The sequence below is a fragment of the Rhineura floridana genome, chromosome 8 (assembly GCF_030035675.1).
Source record: "Rhineura floridana isolate rRhiFlo1 chromosome 8, rRhiFlo1.hap2, whole genome shotgun sequence".
Taxonomy (NCBI): domain Eukaryota; kingdom Metazoa; phylum Chordata; class Lepidosauria; order Squamata; family Rhineuridae; genus Rhineura; species Rhineura floridana.
The window spans coordinates 8221567-8246047 of NC_084487.1; the positions used below are offsets into that span (position 1 = coordinate 8221567).

The 24481-nt window shown below is 45.4% G+C and overlaps 1 non-coding gene and 1 pseudogene across 1 annotated transcript; one reads left to right on the forward strand and one right to left on the reverse strand.

Annotated features, from left to right (window-relative positions):
• Nucleotides 1-3618: 3618 nt before the first annotated feature.
• Nucleotides 3619-3737, forward strand: LOC133363556 (5S ribosomal RNA; annotated as a pseudogene).
• A 12293-nt stretch (nt 3738-16030) lies between these two features.
• Nucleotides 16031-16149, reverse strand: LOC133363430 (5S ribosomal RNA). The gene has a single exon (XR_009757673.1). It is a non-coding gene; the product is annotated as a 5S ribosomal RNA (ribosomal RNA).
• Between the last annotated feature and the right edge of the window lie 8332 nt (nt 16150-24481).

Consider the following 24481-nt stretch of genomic DNA (forward strand, 5'->3'; position numbering starts at 1 on the left):
GCCTTCTTTCACGTATAGAGCGACTCCGCCATCATGAAAGGACCTTGTTCTTCTGAATTTGCCACTACACTACTGGTCATGCCACCCCCCCTCACAGCCGTGCCCCCCTTTTCATTTTCCATCATCTCCCTGTCATCTCATGAGTCCACACTCAACTACAAAATATGTCCCTAGGAGCCACTGAAAGGGGAGGCTGTGTATTAGCTACTGAGAAGAATCTTCTCAGTGGCTGACTCACCTCTTCACTCTGATTGGCTGCAATCAGCATGAAAAGACAAGGACTTCTTTCAATGGCTAACATGCTCCCTTTTCATGCTGATTGGCTCACACATAAGGCTGGGACCCTGCTCCCAAAAAAGTCCCAGGTCCACGATCCCCTGCAAGCCCGGACAACTGCACCCCTGGTTGAACCTGAGACCTTCCCTGGTTGTCTATATCTGCCCTAAACTGTGGCATGCATGGCTCAAGCATCCTTAATAAAGGGAACCTTTTCATTCAAACTTCCTTTCCATATTCTGATGATCGAGGTTGATCAGTGCTGGGGGCGTAGTGCAGATATAGGTTGATGTGTTTGAGGGAGAAGGGAATTGGAACAGTCTGATCTCCAGGTCCCCGCGGGCGTATGAAGTAATGGGGGAAGCAGACGAAAAGAGGATGTAGGTAGGCTTGTAATTCAGTGAGAGTGTGGAGAATCCATTTGCTGCACCTTAGACAACAATTTGTTCTCCTGGAAAAGAAAGGAGAGCAGAGAAAAGATTCATTAACCCCCTTGTCCATTCGCCACAAACCACAGCAAGCAGCAGCATGGGAAACAGATACCGTGGGTAGGATTGCCAGGCTCAGGGCCTGAGAATGATCCTGTATCTTTAAGAGAAGAGAAAATTCAGTCAAGTGCAGGAGTTCTTGCAACACTGTAATGGGAAAAACCACAAGTTGGAATTCTCCCTTCCCCTTGCACAACTTTTAAAGATACAGAAGACCTCTTGGAGGCTGGGCCTGGCAACCAAGAGGTCTTCTGTATCTTTAAAAGTTGGGCAGGGAGAAGGGAGAATTCCACCTTGTGGTTTTTCCCATTACAGTGTTGAAACAAGACTTGCACTTGGCTGAATTTTCTCTTCTCTTAAAGATACAGTATCATTCTCAGGCCCTCAACCTGGCAGCCCTAACTGTGGGGCAGGGAGGAGGGGGCGATAAAAACAGGCCCAGAGTCAGCCTTCCCTCTTAGGTGGGATGCCACCTCTCTAGGCATGGCTTTCCAGAAATGAATGGAGAAGCAGTGATTTCCACTGTACCAGCACAGATGCATCTGTAGCCCCAAGTCCAAGGGTCTGCATGCATTTCACAGTCCCCATACTCAGCGGTAAGTCCCTGCAAACTCCACACTAGGGTTGGGAGATAAATTTGTTTCAGTTCACATTTAAAGGGCAAACCGACCTCATGTGCACTTCCCACAACAATGTACAAGCTGAAACACAGCCGTCCTCTAAAATTCACACATCTCTGAATTGTGCAGTACAGTTCAGCAGTCATGCTATGTGTACCAAAATGCATATACTTGGGCATATATTCATGAAAATGTATTATTTATTGTTCTATTTATTTGATTTCTATCCCGCTGTTCCTCCCAGCAGGAGCCCAGGGTGGCAAATAATATACAAAATGCAGGGTAAAAGCCTGCTACTTAGGTAAATGCACACCCTGGCACACATGCAGCTCCGATGCTGAGTATCTCTGCATATTTCCATAACAAAGATGACTCTGCATACCAGTTGCTAGGAATCAAAGGCAGAAAAAGCAGTTTTGCACTCATGGCTTGCTTGGGGGCGTCTCACCGGGCATTTGGTGGGCCACTGTGGGAACAGGACTCTGGACTAGATGGGCTTTTGGCCTGATCCGTCAGGGCTTCAGCCTCTTAAATTCTGTTTGCTTCGCCTGCGCTCAGAGGTATCGTTGAACTGCACGCAAATACATGCACAGATTAAAATATCCAGCCAGCCTGTCTCAGCTGTACTTTCAACAAAGAGTCAGCTTGCAAGGCCAAGGACTGGGGGCTAGGTGGAAGGGAGAATCAGGGCAGCCTCAGCACCCTGCCCGTTTAGAGGACACCGGGAGGGCTTCTGTCAGCTCTATGCTTACACTTCTCCACCTCCGGTTTGCTGTCCATATGGACCACCAGCCATAACAGCTGGAAAACAGCCAGCTGGCCACTTGGATCTCTCACTGAAGCGGGATCTACCCAAAGCATATCTGCGCTCTGAGAAATGGTAGCTTTGTGAGCACAGGAAGGAATGTCACTGCTGGTTTTCTGGCAGGCAGAAAAGCAGCAGGTGCTTTTCCATCTCTGCTACACCTGTCAACCTTCCACCTGTCATGCCACAGTTAAAGGAGTTGGAGCCTTGTCCGCAAAAAAGGCAATAGCATTTCTGATAACAATTTGTTTTCTCAGGGAGTGGGTTCCCAAATGGCAGAACAGCAGCGTGGTTATTTGATTCCTAGTTAACTTATAATTTTCCTCTGCATTCCACCCCACACTTGATCTTTGTATCCTTCTCTTCCCCATATGCAGGCCCTTTGGTTTCACATTTACTGCCCTGTAGACTTGATTCCTCTTCTACTACCCTCACACCATTTTGCAGGACCAGAGACAGTACCCGGTATCCCTGGGCAGGTGCAAGGGACCCAGCTGGCCAGTGGGGTCCACCCCTGACTCCTAACTTTTTTTCCTTGGTGCTCTGTTCAGCGCTGGGCTGGAACTAGCTGCCCTTTTAATTTCCTACAATGCCGTAGAGCGATGCTGTGTCAGGTGCATTATGGGAATGTGAAATAATGCCTAGACCCATATGTTCAGTGCAGTTGAGCCCCAAAACAGAGGGAAGGACTGATCAGAAGGCAGTTTGCTTAGGAACCGCTCAAACCTAGAGCTGGTCCTATCACTTTGACAGCCTTGGCAATGTTCTCGGTGACTTGCAGTGCACTGTATTCTACACCCACCTAGCTGCTTTCGTAGTTAGACTAGAGTAGGGCTCCCTCTTCTGTTTGCCAATGAGATTACGCCACTGGGCTTAGGTCTACATAAAAGAAGACTTTTAATTGATGCTGCAAATCTGAACTGGATGGGCTGCTGGGTAAGCCTTTTTGATGTCTAAATCAAAATTCAGAATTGCCAACTCATCCCCCCCCTGCAGGTTTTCTGTACGTTGAACAGCTATCACAGAAGCAAAAAATAACAGAAAAAGCTCATATCTGCAGGCTAGTCAAAGTTTCACTTGTTGAATTCCTGCTTGTCCTACAGCTGTCAAAGGCACAGGAGCCTTACTAGAAAGAAAGTTGTCAGCTCTTGCTGTCTTCATCCATGCAACTGAAAAGGCAGGAGCACATCTAAATGGCCTTGCCTGATTACACCAAAGCTCCATCTTGTCAGCCGTTGTCCTGGCCCTGAAGAAGAAACCCCAGGTCAACATGTCAGCAAGGATTGTAAGTGAATGGAGGCCTTGTGGGCCTCTGTCTCCAGTCCACCTCTCTTATCCTCTGCAAGAAGTAGCACCTCTTGAAGGGCTAGCAATCTGGTCTCACCTATGAGTAAAGGTTGCAGCATTTGGGCCTTTTTAATTTAGAGACGCCTATGGCCATACTGCCCTGAACATGCCCGATCTCGTCTCATCTTGGAAACTGAGCAGGGTCAGGCCTGGTTAGTACTTGGATGGGAGACCGCCTGGGAATACCGGGTGCCGTAGGCTTAGAGGAAGGCAATGATAAACCACCTCTGAATACCTCTTACCCTGAAAACCCTATGAACAGAGCTTGGAAAAGTTACTTTTTTGAACTACAGCTCTCATCAGCCCCAGCCAACATGGCCACTGGATTGGGCTGATGGGAGTTGTAGTTCAAAAAAGTAACTTTTCCAAGCTCTGCCTATGAATATATCCAAAAGATTCATAGGGTTGCCATAAGTCATAATCGGCTTGAAGGCATATAACAACAACAATTTAGAGAAAAAGTAAGAGTTAACAGGATAGAAGTGTGTAAAATTATGCATGGTATGGGAAAGTGGCTAGTGAATTTTTTTCTCCCTCTCTCGCAACGTTAGAACTCATGGACATCCAGTGAAGCAGAATGCTGGAAGATTCTTCACACAGCACATAGTTAAACAGTGGAATTTGCTCCCAGAGGAGACATTGATGGCCACCAACTTGGATGGCTTTAAAAGAGGATTAGACAAATTCATGGAGGAAAAAGGCTATCAATGGCTACTAGCCAGGATGGTTGTGCTCTGCCACCATAGTCAGGCACAGTATGCTTCTGAAAACCAGTTGCCGGAAGCATCAGGAGGGGAGAGTGCTCTTGCGCTCAGGTCCTGCTTGTGGGCTTCCCATGGGCATCTGGTTGGCCACTGTGAGAACAGATGCTGGACAAGATGGGCCATTAGCCCAATCTAGCAGGTCTCCATATGTCCTTATCTCAAGTGACTTGCACTTCCCCTGTCCTTCATGGCCTCCTGCCTGGGGTGTTACATAAATTGTTGAATTGGCAAGATAGTTGGAGAAGCCCTTGGTTCGTTGTGCCTAGCAGAAGGACCTGTGAGGGTCCTGGTCTGGTTCTGCAGGCTGCGGTGCTATGGAATCAAGTTTGGGATGGGCAAATCTGTACATTTCAGTTTCTCTCCGTTGCTCATTTTTCCAATCTTAAATTCAGATCTCTATATTTCCACATTAGTTTGCAAATATTTTGTTTTAAAGGACTAATGAAAATCCACCAGCATTTTAGTGAGAATATATTTGTATGCAATTGTGTTTAGTATGCACATTTTTGCAAAGCAATTTTCACTAATGCACATTTTCACTAATGCACATTTTCACTAATGCAAGTGCTTTTAGTGCTTCTGTTTGCCGCCCTGGGCTCCTGCTGGAAGGAAGTGTGGGGCATAAATAAAATAATAAATAAATAAATAAATTTTCATATGTTTTCAATAATATACGCATTTTCATGCACACTCTGGTATATTCATGTTTGTACACATTACTTGGTCAGAGAGCAGCCCTGCAAAATTTGGAGATGTGAATTTCCGGGGGGGGGGGTATGTTTCAGCTTGTGTATTGTTTTGGAAAGCGCAAATTAGGAAGGTTCACCTTTAAATGCAACTAAATTGAATGTCAAATAAGAACAGCCTGCTGGATCAGGCAACTGGCCCATCTCCTCCAGTACCCTCTTGTCACAGTGGCCAGCCAGATGACTCTGGGAAGCCAGCAAACGGGACTTGAACACAGCAGCCCTCTCCTCGCTTGTGATTCCCAGCAAGTGGTATTCAGAAGCGTATTGCCTCAAATAGTGGAGGTAGAACATACCCGTCATGGTTAGTAGCCAATGATAGCCTTCTCCTCCATGAATTTGTCTAATCCTCTTTTAAAGCCACCCAAGTTGGTGGCTGTCAGTGTCTCTTGTGGGAGCTGTCTCTGTGAAGAAGTACTTTTGTTTGTCTGTCCTGAATCTTCCGACATTCAGGTTCTGATATTGGCTGCTTTCACACTGCACTTTATTCTGTTATTCTGACGATTTCTTACCTGGTAATTTGAGCATTATGTTTGATCTTTCACATGATGCACAAGCTAGCTCCAGAATTCTAGTGGAATGTAGTGGAAGTTTAGCACTAATTTCCGTGTATTCAGAGGTACATTGCCTTGGAAGATGGAGGTTCCATTCACATAATAGCTGATTATTGTGGACCTGCCCTCCAAGAAGATATCAAAGGCTGCTTTCACACTGCCATTATTCTGATGATTTCTTTGTTAGCGGTGGACCTTCAGAACCAGGTAGAACGTAATAGGCAGACGTACACAGGAGCGTAGTTAAACAGAACTTTATTTGCTGCTCACAAACAAGTCCAATAAACAGGTATAGGCACTTACGCGGCACAAGCACTTTCGGCAATACACTTCTCATCAACTTTTCTCCTCACACCCCCACGCTAGCTGGAATCTCTAGCTCCATTTTTATGGCCCTCCAGCAATTAGGGTTGAGTTCCTGCAGCTGTGTAATTGCTGCAACCTGAGCCTTGTTTCGGCTCTCTCTTGTCCTTTTAACTCTTTGTTCCCCTGCATCCTTGGGGATCAAAACCTATGCTTCTTACTGCCTGTCAGCACATGGTAACATTCCCCCAGCTTTTGATTTCTAAGGAATGCAGTATACATTTATACATATGTTTCACAGTTCATGTTACATATACAGACAGTACATGTTACACATACAGACAGTTCAATCCTCAGTTCGAGCTTAGAGCTCTTCATCTAGTTGATCCATCCAATGACTCCCTCCATCCACCATTGCAAACCACATTTTGTAATCCTGTGCAGTCCAATCATCTGTCTCGTCATGGGGCTGTGCTGTTTCGTTATCTTTCTGGGTTGCTTTAATGGTTGCTATTGTAAAGCGGTCTGGAGGCTTACCTAAGTTAGCTCTCTGAGACCTGCGGGGTTCCGTCACTGGCTCAGTCAGTGAGACGTTCTGACCATCCCCCCCTCTCCTTCATTACTTTCTTGTTCTGTTTCTTGTTTCACAGAAAGGGTAGGCTGTCTTTCGCTATTAGCTCCTGGGGATACATTTGTTTCTATAGGGGTATATACACTGGCTTCCTCATTTACCCTCTTAGGCTCTTGTTGCAGTTCATTAGCAACAGGCCTTCTTTCTCTGTGTTCATTCCAGAACATCACCACATCCTCCTTCATTTTTGGGGTTTCTGGGCATTCCAAGGAAACCTCCCGGCTTAGCATTACTCTCTGTGAGTCCTTTACCCATATTCTATAGCCAGCCCTCTCATAGCCCAGGATTAACCCTTGTACATGAGTTCCATTACTATGTGCCTTGGGCACCTGCACCCAGCATGTAGCTCCAAACCGTTGGAGATGTGTGTGTTTGGGTTTTCTCCCATATAACATTTCATATGGTGTTGTATCCACAGCTATCGTGTATAACCTATTGAGTACATGGTTCGCATACATTGCTGCTTCTCACCAAAAATTCGATGCTAATTTACTGCCATACAGCATAGCGCGCATCATATTTTGCAAGCTTTTGTTTTTGCGTTCTGCAATCCCGTTCTGATTCGGCGCCCATGTGGCCGTTAGAGAATGTTTTATTCCTTTTTCCTTAAGGAATCCCTGCAAAGAGCTGGAGAGAAATTCCCCTCCCCTATCAGAATGCAGCTGTGCCACCTTAACAGAGTGTTTTGCTTCCACCCATTTAACAAAGTGACGAATATGCTTAGCTGCTTCTGCTTTAGTTTTGAGCAAGTAAACAAAACTATATCTTGAGAAATTATCCACCAGTACTAAATAATATCTGGCACCTCCTTTGGATTTACGGAATGGACCCACTAAATCCATGCTTAGCAGTTCAAACACCCTGCTCGCTTTGCAGTCGCTGCTTCTCTTTACCGGTGCGGCTTCTGCCTTTGTCTCTTTACAGACAGAACATTCTACAAATTCTTTGCAGCATTTAAACTGAATATCAGCACTGTGTTTTGGCATTAACTGCAGTGTTGAGAAACCAGCATGTCCCAGTTTCCTGTGGTAATCGTGAATACACCCATCGTGGGTAGGTTTATTTAACACAGTTTTAACAGCAGCTACTTGAGATTGATCTATAACATACAGAGCATTGCATAAATGTCCCTTTGCTTGCACTTTTCCCAATCTGCTTATGGTGCAAGTCCCTTTTGAGAATGTTACATCATAATTCATACTGTTAAGTTTAGACACAGACATTATATTCATGTCCATTTGTGGAACGTACAACACGTTTGACAAAGTAGTTTTTAAACAGTTTACATAAATGGTGCCCCTCCCCAGTACCTCGCGTGTCGATCCGTCAGCCAAAATGACTTGCTCACGTGTAGGAGAGAGCACTTTAAATTGTTCCTTTTTACTTGCGAGAAAATGAGTAGACCCAGAGTCGATTACCCAAACAGGGGAGTTTTCTCTGTCCTTCTTACTCGTGTCGCTTGCTACTACGCGTACAGACAAAAAGTCTTTTCCTTTCTCTGGTTTTCTTGCCATATCACAGTCTTTACGCAGATGTTTCATGGAACCACATCTGAAGCATTTCTTTACACTCGTGTAGTCTTTAACGACATCTTTCCTTTTACTTGGACCGGTGGCGGCTTGAGTTGCGCTGCTTTCACGTCGTCTCTCCGCCTCCTGAAGTAACTTCTCGGTAACATACAGCATGTTCAGATCTTCATCGGGTAAAGCCTCGAGCGCTGAGATTGCCGCATCATATGAGGCGTTTAATGATGATAATAGCACGTACACCTGCTGCTGGTCCGAATAATACACATCTCTGTCCTGCAACTGTGCAAACAGGTTACGTACAGTCTGAATATGCTCGTGCATGCTTATTCCTCCCTTTAAACGGGTTTGAAACAGCCTTCTTGTGAGTAACGCTTTGCTGCCAGCCATAGTACATACATGCACACTCCGAAGTGCCTCCCAAACTTCTCTCGCTGTTTCTCTGTCGCTTACATACAGCAATTGAGAGTCTTGCACTCCCAGGATTATTGTGGCTTTTGCCCTCTGGTCCTGGCATTGCCATTCCTCTGTGGGGTCGTCTGGAGCGTCTGCCTCAACAACATGCCATACATCTTCTCGTATGAGCAGCATTTGCATTTTAATGTGCCAACTCATATAGTTAGTTTCGCTGAGACGCTGTAGAGGCAGTCCAGATGCATAAGACGTTGCCATCCTGGCCTCTCTCTCCGGGAGCTCGATGGTGCTTGCTTCCTTGCCTGCGTATGCTCCTTTTTCCAGTTTGTCTGCTTACTGGTTCTGTTGGGTCCGGCTGTAATCTGGGCCCATAACCCTATGTTAGCGGTGGACCTTCAGAACCAGGTAGAACGTAATAGGCAGACGTACACAGGAGCGTAGTTAAACATAACTTTATTTGCTGCTCACAAACAAGTCCAATAAACAGGTATAGGCACTTACGCGGCGCAAGCACTTTCGGCAATACACTTCTCATCGACTTTTCTCCTCACACCCCCACGCTAGCTGGAATCTCTAGCTCCATTTTTATGGCCCTCCAGCAATTAGGGTTGAGTTCCTGCAGCTGTGTAATTGCTGCAACCTGAGCCTTGTTTCGGCTCTCTCTTGTCCTTTTAACTCTTTGTTCCCCTGCATCCTTGGGGATCAAAACCTATGCTTCTTACTGCCTGTCAGCACATGGTAACATTCTTACCTAGTAATTTGCACTCTATATTTTATCTTTCACACGACGCACAAGCTAGCTCCAGAATTCTAGTGGAATGTAGTGGAAGTTTAGCACTAATTTCTGTGATAAATGATGCCACAAATAATCGTTTGGCAAGCCTGTGAACCTGGAAGATTGCCGGAGTTTTTTGCTAGCTGCAGCCGCTCATGTGACAGGCATCCCAGCATGCAGTGCGTTCCTGTCCTTTAGTCGTTCAGGGGTGTTTTTTTGCCTGATGAATGTTGTACCGGTATTCCGGCATCAGTGTGGATAGCAGCAGCATTTCCCACACACACCCCTGCCTTGATACAACTAAAGCAATTTGAAAAGTCAGATCCTAAAGGGAGAGGGCTTTCATGGTGACGGGATGAGGTCTTAGACCTCCTACACAGTGAGGAACAGTGTGCATGGGTGAGGGATGAAAACAAGACAGTTGCACAAAATGCCGGTATATCAGCTGAAAAAGCTGCTGTTCCTTAACGCAACAGGTTCTGCAGTGTGAAAGGGATTAAATCGGGACAGAAGCGCTACCTTTTTAATCCGTTAAACTAACGCAATCAGCCCCATGTGTGAAAGCAGCCATTATGATATTCTCCACACCGTGAAAGGGATTAAACCGTCCCTGGACCCAGAAAATCTCAACAACTATAGGTCGGTAGCTAATGTTCCGTTCCTGGGCAAGGTCCTGGAACGAGTGGTTGCCGACCAGCTCCAGACACTTTTGGATGAAACCAATTATCTGGATCCATTTCAGTCGGGTTTTAGACCCGGTTTTGGCACGGAGACAGCCTTGGTCGCCCTGTTTGATGACCTCTGTCGGGAGACAGACAGGGGAAGTGTGACCCTACTGATTCTCCTTGATCTCTCAGCAGCTTTTGATACCATCGACCATGGTATCCTTCTGGGATGACTCTCTGATCTGGGAGTGGGCGGTACTGTGTGGCAGTGGTTCCGCTTCTACTTGGTGGGTCGTCTCCAGAGGGTAGTACTTGGGGAGCACTGCTCGACACCCTGGGACCTCCAGTATGGAGTCCCGCAGGGGTCAGTTCTGTCCCCCATGCTTTTTAATATCTATATGAAGCTGCTGGGTGCGGTCATCAGGAGTTTTGGAGTGCGTTGCCATCAGTACGCTGATGACACGCAGCTCTATTTCTCCTTTTCATCTTTTTCAGGTGAGTCTGTCGACGTGCTGAACCGATGTCTAGCTGCGACAATGGACTGGATGAGAGCTAACAAACTGAGGCTTAATCCAAACAAGACTGAGATGGTGGGTGGTTCTCCTGACAGAATGGTGAATGTTCGACCTGTTCTGGATGGGGTTACACTCCCCCTGAATGAACAGGTTCATAGCTTGGGAGTCCTTTTAGACCCATCCCTGTCACTTGAGGCTCAGATAGCCTTGGTGGCTCGGGGTGCTTTTTACCAACTTCGGCTGGTGGCCCAGCTACGCCCCTATCTGGACAGAGAGAACCTCGCCTCAGTAGTTCATGCGCTGGTAACCTCGAAATTAGATTACTGCAATGCGCTCTACGTGGGGCTGCCTCTGAAGACGGTCCGGAAACTGCAGCTTGTGCAGAATGCAGCGGCCAGACTATTAACGGGGACCAGACGGTCCGACCATATAACACCGATTCTGGCCCGCCTGCACTGGCTGCCTATTTGTTTCCGGGCCCTGTTCAAAGTGCTGGTTTTAACCTACAAAGCCCTACACGGCACAGGACCACAATACCTGTTGGAACACCTTCCCCAATATGAACCTGCCCATACACTACGCTCATCATCAAAGACCCTCCTCCGAGTTCCTACGTATAGGGAAGCTCGGAGGGTGGCAACACGGAAAAGGGCTTTTTCTGTGGTGGCCCCTGAACTGTGGAATGACCTCCCAGAGGAGATACGCCTGGCGCCACCGTTACTATCTTTTCGGCGCCAGGTTAAAACTTTCCTCTTTGCCCAGGCATTTTAATATGTTTAGTATGCGCTGACATTGTTTTAATCTTGTTAACATTTTAAATTTTTAATGTGTTTTATATTGTTACATGTTTATTGTATTTTTGATGTTTTCTTGTTCTTGTGAACCTCCCAGAGAGCTTCGGCTATGGGGCGGTCTATAAGTTTAATGAAATAAATAAATAAATGCCCAATCATAGGGAAGCACAGAAATGAACTTCTCACTCTTTACCCTATGAACAGATGGCCTCGTCTGTGTATGTGACCTGTGAATCCACACCTGATTCAAAGGGGGTTGCCAGTTCCTCTCAAACATTCAGAATGAGTTAGCATTACTTAATTAACAGGGTAACCAGGGGAAAGGGGGATTTTTCTTCTGTGTCAGTTATTCAGGGAATGGGGTTTGTGTGCATGTGCGCACACACAGACACACGTGCGCAAGTCACCAGGAAATTTATATTGAGGTTTTTCAGGGCTCAGAAATGGATCTGACTTTAAAAAGCCCAGTTAATTTCATTCATCACTGGTCCAGCACTTAGCCTTGGCCATGAAATAGACCAGAGTCAAGACTAGGGATGTACTAGACGACTGGCCAATTTGGATTTGGTACCAAAATTTCCATTAATTTGCTTATTCTCTATCATCACAGATTAAATTTTAATGTAGTGATTTTCTGCTGCTATTTTGGAAAAATTGATTTTTTTTAAAAAAAATCTGCCTCTAAACTTTAGATATTTAGAATAACTTTATCGATATTTCCTTTTAAAGACAGATATTAATATCAATATTTGGGGGGAGGGGAAAAGGGATTAGTAAAAGCAGTGGCTAGCGGACAAAGAATAAACTCAAATTGATGCCAGCTTGTTAACTTGACGGAATGTTTTTGAACCAGCCAACAGATCTCATCCTAGTCAAGGCTCCCCTCCCTGGGCTCCCTATGAGAGCTGACTGTGGTAGGGATGGGTGAAAATTTTGATTCAGTTCGCATTTCAAGCAGAATTTATCAAATTTGCGCTTTCCGAAACAATATGAGAACCGAAACACAGCCATCCTTCGAAAATGGCATTTATTGGAATTTTGGGATGCGGTTCACCAACTAAACAATATTTCTAAAAATGCATATATTAGGGGAAAGTGTGCATAAAAATGAATACATGAGTGAAAATAACATTCAAAAAGGCATGAAGTGATGAGAAATGGCTGGCAAAAATGTGTACCTTTGTCAAAACTGCCTACAAAACTGTTTATTTGGGGAAATTTGCACTAAAATGATGCAGAATTTTCCCAAGGATTTTTTTTTTTTAAAAAAATAGTAGATTGCTGCAGAAATGTAGAGAACCGGATTTAACATTAGAAAAGTGAGCAACTGACAGAACATAAATTGACAGATCTTTCCATCCCTGGAGCGAATGCTCTCTGCTCGTGTTCAGAGGTCTCCTCTTCTCAACAAGTGTGCACAGAAACAGTGGGGAAACCCTGACAAATACCTGAACAGGGGTGAGGAACCTCAAGCACAGGGGCCAAATCCACCCCTCCAAGCCTATCTATCTGGCCCCAGAACTCTTCCCAGGTCACTGGCCCTGCATCACCGCCAAGGAATTTTTGCCTGGTTAGAATGTACCACTGACCTCTGGAAAATATAAAGAGTTTTGCAAGTGAGTGTTGAAACTAGCTTACTATACAAAGGTAAAATGCACATCCATTGCTCCACCCACTTTTCCCTTTGTCCCTGCCCTCCACTGGGATGTGGCCCTCAGGAGGTTGTCCGGAAGGGAATGCGGCCCTCATACTGAAAAGTCTTCCCCATTCCCATGCTATATGCAATGTGAGATTTTAACTGGAGCTCTGATCTTTGATCCCCACTGCAGAACCATTTTAGATTAAGAAACAGAGATGCGGGGATACACAGGAGATGGAAAGAGATGGCAGCCGTTGCTCCAGGTATTTCCCCCCACTTGGTTGCCTATTGGCCCCCCATCTCAGCTCTGCTCCAGGGGGAAGTGCATTAGACAATCAACAGGTGAGCCTGGTCTACAGTCAGTGTAGTTTTCTGCCTCCCCCCCCCCTTTTCCCATCTCGTCTCACCATAACTATCAAAGAAATTTATGAAGAGCTTGAGGCACTGGATATTCCCTGTATTTCAAAATAACTTTTTCTCCTTTTTTTCTTTTCTTTTTTGCAATCTTAAGTGAACAGCTTGGTTGCCTCTGCCTGTCAGGGAATTTAAATTGCAAATGAAACAGTGGAACGCAGCAAGCCAAGGGTCTGTCTCTCGGTGGCTTCGGAGAGCACACAGATTGCTTAGCAACCAAAAGAAGAGGGGGAGAACTTTATGCAACCAGAAAGCTCCCTCTTTTCAACCTCCCCACCCCCCCAAATCCATCCCTGGCCTCGGAAAGACATTCCCAGGCACAAGCGAGAGAAAAAGAAGACAATCTAATCAGCAGAATCTAAAGAATGTCAGTTTTCATTTTTTTTCCCTTTAAAGAGAGCAAATGACTAGTTGCCATGGTTGTTGGGTGTGTGCAGGCAGAGTTGGGAAATGGAGACCTGCTGCTGCTGTTGCCTCTCACATTTTCACTGCGGCTTTGCCTCTTTTAACACTGATCTCTCTCTCTCTCTCTGTCTCTCTCTCTCTCTCTCTGTCTCTCTCTCTCTGTCTCTCTCTCAGGTAGCCATTCAAGCAGGGTTTCATCAGTCCAGCCTCAGGCAAAATTTAAGTTCAGAATACCCAAACAGCCCTGCTGAATCAGAGCAAAAGTCCCTCTTGCCCCAGTATCTAGTTTCCAATGGTGGCTGAGTAGATGCTTCCAGGAAACGCACAATCTGGGCAAGAAGATAACAGCCGTCTCCCATTGTTTACGCCAGGGATGGGTCACCTCAGCCCTGGGGTCCAAATGTGGCCCCAGGCCTCTCTTTCTGGCCCTTGGCACTCTCCTTAGCCCACACACCCTCCTGAGCCTTGCCTGCCATCAGCCCTCCTTTGCACACTCCTTGAGTGTTTTTGCATGGCTGGAAGGTATCTCTGAACTCTGCTCATGCTTCCTGCTTGCCTGGCTAGAGGATGGAGAGGGGTGTGTGGATGTGTGTGGAAACTAGCCTACTGTGCAGTGGGGACTGCTGGCTCTGATTTCAGTGGAGCAGTGAATCCGGTCCGGGTTTTCGTCTGAACTTTCAAGGGGCTCCTTTTAAGTTCGGACTAAAACCCAGACCGGATTGACTGCCCTGCTGACATCGGAGCCACCAGCCTCCACTGCTACCACACAAAGGTAGAATTCCCATTTGTTGCTCTGCCCACTTTTGCCTCTGGCATCACCCACCATTGGCATGGTGTCCCTGGAAGACTGCCCAGAAGGGAATGAAAAAGGTCTCTGCCCCTGGTTTAAAAACACATACCATAAGTAGTATTCAGAGGTGTCACTGGGCAGGGTCAAGGCCAGAGGTGGTTTTTGAGTGGTCAGGGGCAGAGCCTGATAGGTTTGCGTGCATCAGGAGGTGAAGCCTTTGCATTTGGGGCAGGTCATGTGGAGAGCCTGATAGATTTTAGCACAGCGTAGTCTGAGTCCTGGTGGAGTTTGATGCATCAAGGTTTAGGGCCCGCCGGATCAGGATGTGTGGTCAAATAGAGTAAAATGTTTGAAATCACTCCAGGTCAAAAATGTGGCTTGTAATTCAGCAGAAGACCTGATGCAGAACCTAAAGCAAAAAATACCAAATGGAAAAATGAAATCCTTAATGACTGGCAACCCTCATTCAAGCCATGTTCTGTCAGGTGGTCAGTAATGGGATTCGTAATGCCAGGTAACTCTCATTTGTGCTGAGGTCCTCCTTGCAGGCTTCACATTTGAGCATCTGGTTGGCGACTATGAGAACCATTGGCTGGACTAGATGGGCCCCCTTTGGCCCGATCCAGCAGCCAGGCTCTTCTTGCATTCTCCTGGACTCCATCTGCCTTGCCCCAGCCCTGAGCCATCATATTTCATCCTACATTTGCCAGTGTTTTGCCAGATTTCTCCAGGCTTTCCTACACACACATACATTCACACATTTTCCCACCTGTCATGGTTCTTCACACTTGGATTCACCATAGTAGATGAAATCAGCTCTTTTCTTTCACCCTGTCACAATCTTTTCATCCCAAGAGTGATACAAGTGTATTGTACCAGCCAATGGTTTTTGCCTAACCAGCCATCTCACTGGCTGCCACTGGACAGGACTCATCTCCCAGCTCCCAGTTCTTTCAATGGGTATAAATCTCTAGAAGGGACCTCTTTCCTCCCTAAATAGGCCTGGTAAACCGAATATCCCCCAATTCTAGCTGTAAGACAGTGTGACCAGGTGAAAGCTTTTGCACCTTCAATAGTAGTGCAGAAGAGAGGATTTCAGCAGGTGCGCCTTGTAGAAGTTCTGACTGCTGCACCTAGGGATGGATGAATCTGGTGATTTCAGTTTTCTCGCCCCAATCTTAAATTTAGTTCTCCACAGCAGTTTTCAAATCTGCAACAACTGGTGACTGATTGATTGATATTTAGCTCTAGATTTAGATTTAGATCCTGCCCTTCCTCTCAGTAGGCAGCAACATATTTGTTAGGCCTTGACATTTTATTGCAAATTCCTCCAACACATTTTTGTATGCTGTTTTGACCCTTATACACTTTTTTTGGAAGCATTTCCCCCCAATATACAAGTCATTTCTGTATGTTATTCTCACTAATATTGTTGCTGTTATACTCTTTCAAGTCGATTACGACTTATGGCGACCGTACAAATCTTTTTTTTTTTTTTTTATGTATTCATAGGGTTTTCAGGGTAAGAGGTATTCAGAGGTGGTTCACCATTGCCTTCAAGCCTACGGCAGCCGGTATTCCCAGGCAGTCTCCCATCCAAGTACTAACCAGGCCTGACCCTGCTTAGCTTCCAAGATCAGATGAGATTGGGCGTGTTCAGGGTAGTATGGCCCTAGGCTCTCACTAATATAAATGTGTGCTTTTGTGCATATTTTCCCCTAATATATGCATATGAATCCCACCCCCCTTAAATATTAGGCAGGCGCCATCTCTGTTATCTTTTCGGCGCCTTTTGAAGGACTTTCCCGTTTCAACAAGCCTTTTAAGTTGAGACCTATCCCAGTCTGCGTCTGTGTTAGAATTGCTATTAATATGTTTTCTTTAATAATATGTTTTAACCCTTTTTTAAAAGATGTTTTTAAAGACTTTTTAAAAAATGTTTTTAACGTTGTTTTGTTTTAATGTATTTTAAGGTCTTTTTATGATGTTTTAAAGTGTTTTTAGTGCTTTTGTTTGCCGCCCTGGGCTCCTGCTGGGAGGAAGGGCAGGATATAAATATAATAATAATAATAATAATAATAATAATTTGTGCACACACTGTTCAGTTGGAGAACTCCATCACAAAATTTGGAAAAGTGCACATTTCAATGGATAGCTACGTATGTTTCCATTTGTGTATTGCAGGGGTGGAGAACCTCCGGTCCGGGGGCCGAATGCTCTCTCTCTGGCCCTTGGAACTCTCCCCAGACCACACCCCATTGGCCCTGCTTTACACCCTCAGTGTTCTTGCCTGGCTTGAATGTGTTCCTGAATGTTGTTTATACCTCTGGCTTGTTTGGAGGGAGGATAGAAAGAGGTGTGCGAGTGTGTGTAGAAACTAGCCTATTGTGCCCAGTTAAAATGTACATTTATGGCCCCACCCACTTTTGCCCTTGGCCCCACCCACCAATAGAATGTGGCCCTTGGGCTGAAACAAAGATTTCCCCGACTCCTGGTGCCTTGGCTTGAGAAGAGCAAATTATGTCATTTCTCATTAAAAATGCAAAGAAAACCAAATTTCTCTTCCACCTCTAGCAGCATCTGCCTTTGTCTTCTCGTTTGGTAATGAGGAAGTAGATGCTCTAGTGGGCTGGGCGTCAGCTTTCTATGCCAGGGTCAGATTCTGAATGAACATTATGTGGCACTTGTAAAAAAATATGAAATAAGAACAGGTGAAGATGCATGGTTTTGAAATGCATTCCACTGGGCTTATTTGTCTGGTTGCAAGTCGGAGCCATGGGGTTTGCTGTGGGGCACACTTGGCCCTTCTGAAGCTCTGGGGTCTTTCTATGATTTCTTTCAAAGCATCACAGTTTCTCCTGAATGGCTCCCTCTTTACCTGCTTAAAGGCTGGCATAGCACAATGGGGAGGAGAGCCTGGCTGGGAGTCCAGAGTCTGCGAGTTCAAATCCCCGCTCATGTCTCCTGGGTGTCAAGGGCCAGCTAAAGATCACCCCACAGGGAGTGGCTCAGGGGTTATGTGCCCTGCCACCTGTGCAGCCGTGGGCAAGCTGCAGAGTCCCAAGGAGCCCAGTTGCCCCCCAGCTGGCAGTTGCGGACAAGGAAGGGGCTGGCTTGTGCAGCCGTGGCAAGCTGAGCAGCCCCTAGCCAGCTGGGGAGGACTAGCCTCAGAGGGAGGCAATGGGAAACCCCCTCTGAATACTGCTTACCATGAAAACCCTATTCATAGGGTCACCATAAACTGGGATCAGCTTGAATGCAGTCAATTTCCATTTTTTACCTGCTTACTCTCTGAGATTAATCAAGTTGTCCTGTATTCTTTTGGGAGGATTAATGAAAAAATACATGTTAAACCTCTCCATGGTAATCCTCCCATCTACTATCTAGGGCCCAATCCACCAAGAAGTTCTCCTTCTTGAGCCTCACTGAAATGAATGGGGACTTCTCTTGAACAGCACCATTTCAGCGAGGGTTGCAAAGGAGGATTGTCCTCTGAGTGGACCCTGTTTCTGCTGCGTACTGAACGCTAGATGGTCTGACTGATTCCAGCTTTTCACAACCACCTTGCTACTTTAAACCGCTTGCAATTCTGAACAGAATTTAATCATTCCAATTTCTAACAAAGGAAATTGGTTTTTAATTAAATAACAAATGTATTTATTTATTATTTTCATTTTTTATGAATCACTTCCCATGAAACATCCGTAAAGCGATTAACAAGAATAACAATCAATAAAAACATAAACAATAACAAAATATATTAAAACAATTTCAGATCCTATACAGATACAGACTAGGATAAGAATCTCTCCTTGAAAGGCTTGCTGAAAAAGGAAGGTCTTCCATAAGCAGTGAAAAGACCACAGAGACAGTGCTTGTCCGATATGTGGACTTTCAAATTTGTAAATTGCTGTCCCTAACCCCCCCCCCAAAAAAAAACCCAGGTTTCATACCTACCTGCAAGTTACACTTTCTGGAACTCACAATTCCAGATGCCCAGAATTGTCGAAGTGAACTGTGGTTGCTAATTAGAGAAGGAAATGTACTCTGCATACACTCAAAGGCAATTTATTCGCCTGTTGATTTATTTGAACATTTTAACCCCATCTTTCCTCTTAGGACAGTTTATTATTTAAAAAAATAAAAAGTAAAAAAAAATTAATTAAAAAAATTAAAACCCAAATAACAAAAACTAGCAGCAGTAATCATAACAGAGGGGAGGCCAATATCATTCAAGAAAAGGCCAGGAAAATAAAGTGAGCTTTACTTGGGAAGCTGCCTTATACACAGGCATTTTGCCTATCTAATTCGATATGCCAGAAGGATCACTGTGGAGAGGATTTGACAAGTGCCACTGAGAAGGCCTGTTTCTAGTTATCAGCTGCAGCCAAGACAGCAAGGGCACCAAGCACCGCATCCCCTGTGAGGTTCAACGGAGCCTAGAAAGGTACCCGTCTTTCCTTACCATCCTGCTTGGGAAGTAAGATCTTCATTAGAGGGCCATCTCCAGATACCCTCACAGGTGACTGCCAGATAAAGGTGTTGGGCGTAAAACACTAATGCTTGCATTGAGCAGGGGGTTTGACTTGATGGCCTTATAGGCCCCTTCCAACTCTACTATTCAATGATTCTATGAAGTAATTTGAACCAATGGAGGGCGGTAAATAGAAAGGCAATCTATTCTTTCTTTGCCGATTCCTTCCTTAGTAACTGTTCTAAAGCTTTAATTCCTCCCTTCCACTTCCTTTCTAGTCAGTCAGAGACAGTGTCTGTGAGTGCGAGTCATGTGACTTTGCAATGGCCACATGTATGTCTCTGTACTAAGGTTGCCAGGTTCAGGGCCTGAGACTGATCCTGTATCTTTAGAAGAAGAGAAAGTCAGCCAAGTGCAGGTGTTCTTGCAACCCTGTAATGGGAAAAACCACAAGGTGGCATTCTCCCTTACCCCTGCACAACTTTTAAAGATGCAGAAGACCTCTTGGAGGCCAGGCCTGGCAACCACGAGATCTTCTGTATCTTTAAAAGTTGTGCAGGGGGGAGGGAGAATGCCACCTTATGTTTTTTCCCATTACAGGGTTGCAAGAACACCTGCACTTGGCTGACTTTCTCTTCTTCTAAAGATACAGGATCAGTCTCACGCCCCGAACCTGGCAACCCTACTTCTGTATTCAGAATAGTTTTATTTCTCAGTAGTAATAAATTGTAAGATTCTCTATTCTTTCAACCAACAGTCTTACTAGACTATTCATAACCGCACTCCACTGCAATATATCCCAAACTCCAATAAGAGGAGGCATTTTCTATTGTTCCAAGCCATCAGTGAAACTACCCCCCCAAAGTTCCTCCCTTGTTCTAATTTAGGTGCCAGGCAACATCTGTCTGGTATCAATGCACTGCAGGTGTCCAGTTTTGTTTTTGCTTACCTTTTGTTTTTGCTGGTTTATGTGCTGCATTTTTAGCTTAGGTGATACAACAGGTGTGATGCCCTCCAGGTAATGCATGGCTACAACTCCCACCATCCTGATTACTGGCCATTCTAGCTGGAACTGATGGAGGATTAGGGATGGGTGAGAATTTCAATTCATTTCTCATTTCAAGCAGAATTTATCAAATTTGCCGTTTCCAAAACAATATGAGCAGCGAAACGCAGCCATCCTTTGAAATTTGCATTTATTGGGATGTTGGGATGCAGTTCGCCAACTAAGCAACGTTTACAAAAATGCATATGTTAGGGGAAAGTGCATAAACATGAATGCATGAGTGAAAATAACAGGGGAAAAGGCATGAAATGATGAGAAATGGCTGGCAAAAATGTGTACCTTTGTCAAAACCACCTACAAAAATGAGTTTATTTGGAGAAATTTGCACTAAAATGGTAGAGAATTTTCCTGAGGATTTTTTTAAAAAAATTCACAGATCGCTGTAGAATTGTAGAGAACTGAATTTAACACTGGAAAACTGAGAAACTGAGAGAACCGAAAGAGACAGATCTTTCCATCCTTATGGAGGATGGAATTCAATTTATTCATTTGTTATTTACTGAATTCTTATCCTGTCCTCCCAAAAGAACATTTGCTGGCCATTGTGTTGGATACCCCTGCAGTACAGTGTTCAAATTTGTCATTGTCAATCATTTCTTTAGTGTATTCAGAGGTACATTGCCTTGGAAGATGGAGGTTCCATTCACATAATAGCTGATTATTGTGGACCTGCCCTCCAAGAAGATATCAAAGGCTGCTTTCACACGGCCGTTATTCTGATGATTTCTTACCTAGTAATTTGCACTTTATATTTTATCTTTCACACGACGCACAAGCTAGCTCCAGAATTCTAGTGGAATGTAGTGGAAGTTTAGCACTAATTTCTATGATAAATGATGCCACAAATAATCGTTTGGCAAGCCTGTGAACCTGGAAGATTGCCGGAGTTTTTTGCTAGCTGCAGCCGCTCATGTGACAGGCATCCCAGCATGCAGTGCGTTCCTGCCCTTTAGTTGCAGTGGGGTGTTTTTTTGCCTGATGAATGATGTACCGGTATTCTGGCATCGGCACAGATAGCAGCAGCATTTCTCACATAATCCCTTGCTTGATACAACTAAAACAATTTAAAAAGTCAGATCCTAAAGGGAGAGGGCTTGCATGGTGACAGGACGAGATCTTAGCCCTCCTGCACAGTGGGGAACAGTGCACATGTATATAATGGGTGAGGGACGAAAAGAAGCCATGTGAAAGACAGTTGCACAAAATGCCGGTATATTGGCTGAAAAAGCTGCTGTTCCTTAATGCAACAGGTACTGCAGTGTGAAACAAATTTTAGAAATCGGGACAGAGGCACTACCTTTTTAATCCGTTAAAGTAACGCAATCAGCCCCATGTGTGAAAGCGGCCAAGGCAGCTCAATACAAGGCCAGCCCAACACATATTGCTGCCTGATGTCATTTTCAGGACAGACCAAAGAAAGTACTTTGCATGGTTCAACTACAGAATTCACTCCCATCGGTTGTCATACATCGCACCAGGTGTCATGGCCTCCAACTTGGATGGTTTTAAAAGAGGGTTAGGCAAATTCATGGAGGACAACGCTACTAGCCACAACAGCTATGTTCTTCCCACACTGTCAAAGCATTATGCCTTTCAATATAAGCTGCTGGGAATTACAATTGGGGAGACCACTATTGCACTCAGGTTCTGTTTGCAGGCTCTCCACAAGCATCTGGTTGGCCATTGTGGGAAAAGAATGTTGGACTAGATGGGCGTTTGGCCTGATCCATCTGGGCTCTTCTTCTTCTTATCGTCGCCCAGACAATGGTCGCCTGAATGATATCCGCTCTCTGTTGCTGCTCTTGGATTCGGCGTATTCAAGTTGGGCCACTGCGATGCGTTTTGCCATCTGCATGCAGCACCATCCTGTTATCGATATGGCGCTTGGTTCCTCACTAGCTACGATGAGTTCTTTTGCAGGGAGGTGATCTACACCTGTTTAAAAATAAAATGTATAAATATATCCAGCAGGCCCCTGTGCTCTCAGTCTCAGCTAGGGCAGTTGCGTCTCTGAATACAAGCTGCTGGAGAATCCCAACAAAAATGGAAATGAGAGTGGAAATTGCAGATGTTTGCTGATTCGTCCCATGTCTGGAACGGAAATCTATCCAGTGGATACAATCAGTATTCGTTGTTGTTGCTTTTGGTCCACAAACAATACATAATTGATTATGCCCCCCCTTTGCATTGCATTTCCTTTGCATTGAAATGAAAGGGGTGGAATAACATAGTCACGATGTAATTTACGCAATTGATTACATAAATTATGTCGGTTACATAATTTTGCCACAGCAGACAGCAAGACGAGTAACATAGCGTTGTGCGCCACCCCAATCTCTGAGTGGTGAGAGATCTCCAGGGGTCCCTGCGGTTGCCCAAGGTTTGGTTTCCTTGGAAAGAAGGTCAGCGGAGACTATGGTGTCTTTATGAAACATGGTTTATTTACATACATTCACAGCCTGAGAATAAGATGTGGGGTTCAAAGGATCAGCAGTCCAGCAGATCTTGCTTTTCCATCAGGCTTACAAGAGACATCCTAAAGCCATGGTGCAGGGAGCCGGCCTCACTGCATGTCTCCAGTTCCTAGCCTTTGCTTTGACTCCACTAAAAACACAAGCCTCTCTTTTGACCCCAGGAGGGGGGCTCTTCTGAAGCATTCCAATAACAATAGGATCTCCCTGGTCCGTTCGCCAGTTAATGGGCACTTGATAGACCCATTAGTCTACCTGGCCACTCTATTAGATTAACAAAGGAGACCCATCTGACCAGCGGAGCAGGTTTCTCACCTGCAGGGCCCACCTCCAGGTACAGGGCTCCAAATCAGAGGCTTGAAGAGGACTCCTAGAAATCATCCATCTCAGCCCCCAAACCCATAACAATAGTTTATGGTGGAAGATTAACTGCTGTGGAAAGGAAATAGTGCTACACATGATGAATACAGGGTAGAATGGAAAATGATGCCTTCTTACAACCCTGCTTTCAGTGTATGTGTGCTTGCACACCCACATACATGTACACATTGCTGATAATACCCCTTGAAGTGCTTTGAAGGCTAGAATGCACTATATTAAAGCACTCCAGACTGGAAAAGAATGAGGGCCAGCCTTGTGGGCCTGGAAGGAGAGCTTCTCTGAGGTCTGCTACACTCTGCAGGAGTTTATTTTCTGTGCTAGGAAGACGCCAGGGGGAATTGGCTCTGACCCAGCAGTGCCCTGTCGCAGCTCTGCCTCGTCTCCCTCGTGCACAATGCTCCTTGCCTCTTCTTATCTCCTGAAGCATCTTTTTTTTTCAGATTTCAGCAGAATCCTGCCTCCAGCCAATGCTGATTTTATAAGCAACTGCCTTGGGAAACCGACGCCGTTTCGGGTGTAGCCTGATTTGCAAAAGCAGCAAGCAGCCTCTCTGCCCTAACAGCCTAGCAATGCATCAGTGCATGACGCCCAGGAGAGGAAACGAGGAGGGGATTAACAGATCCATACAGACTCACAACTGGCACCTTTTCTTGCAAATTAATCTCAGATTGCCACAAAAGACGGTGCTGTCACTCAAACAAGGAGCAAAGTAAACTCCTTAGGAAGCTGCCTTATATTGAGTCAGATCATAGGTGCATCTAGTCAACTGTTCTTGAACCTTGGGTCTCCAGATGTTGTTGGACCACAGCTCCCACCATCCTTGGCCATTGACTAAGATGGCTGGGGTTCATGGGAGTTGTAGCCCAGCAAGATCTGGGGAACCAAGGTTGAAGAACACTGATCCAATTCAATATTGCTGACAATGACTGGCAAAGGCTCTCCAGGGCTTCAGGCAGGGGTGTCTCCAAACCCTACCTGGAGATGCCATTGGAGATTGAACTGGGGACCTTCTGTATGCAAAGCAGATGCTCTGCCAATGAGCCCTGACCCTTGTCCTATAAGGTGGACAGTTTATTAATCCAGGCAAATGGATTGGGTACAAACACAGACATAAAGAGAATGCTAGAACTAGATTTTTGGATAGGGAAGCTATGGACTTCAAGATATTCCTGGACTACAATTCCCATTATACTTGTCCAGTGGCCATGCTGGCTGGGGCTGATGGGAGTTGGTGTCCAGCAAATATCTAGTAAGCAACATCTTCCCATTCCTGAGCTAGATAAGTCTTGGTCTGATCCAGAGAGAGAGAGGGAGACCTCATGTTCTTACCCTGACAATAGCAATTCCTGTTAAACAGACTGGTATACATGCATCTTACCTTGTTTGTTCTGTGGACTGGAGTGCAGAACTGGTTAATTGCCCAGCTCTGCAGTGTATTGTCCCTTGGTGTTCATGCCTTGACACCGAGATAATGCCTCCTCTCTCCTCTCCACTCCAAAAGTTGACCTCTAAAAAACCTGGGGGTGGCAACTTCCTGAAGACGTTATGGGGCTGCCCTTGAGATTGGTCAGGAAGCTGCAGCTAGGACAAAATGTTCACTGCTCACTGGGGCAGGGTA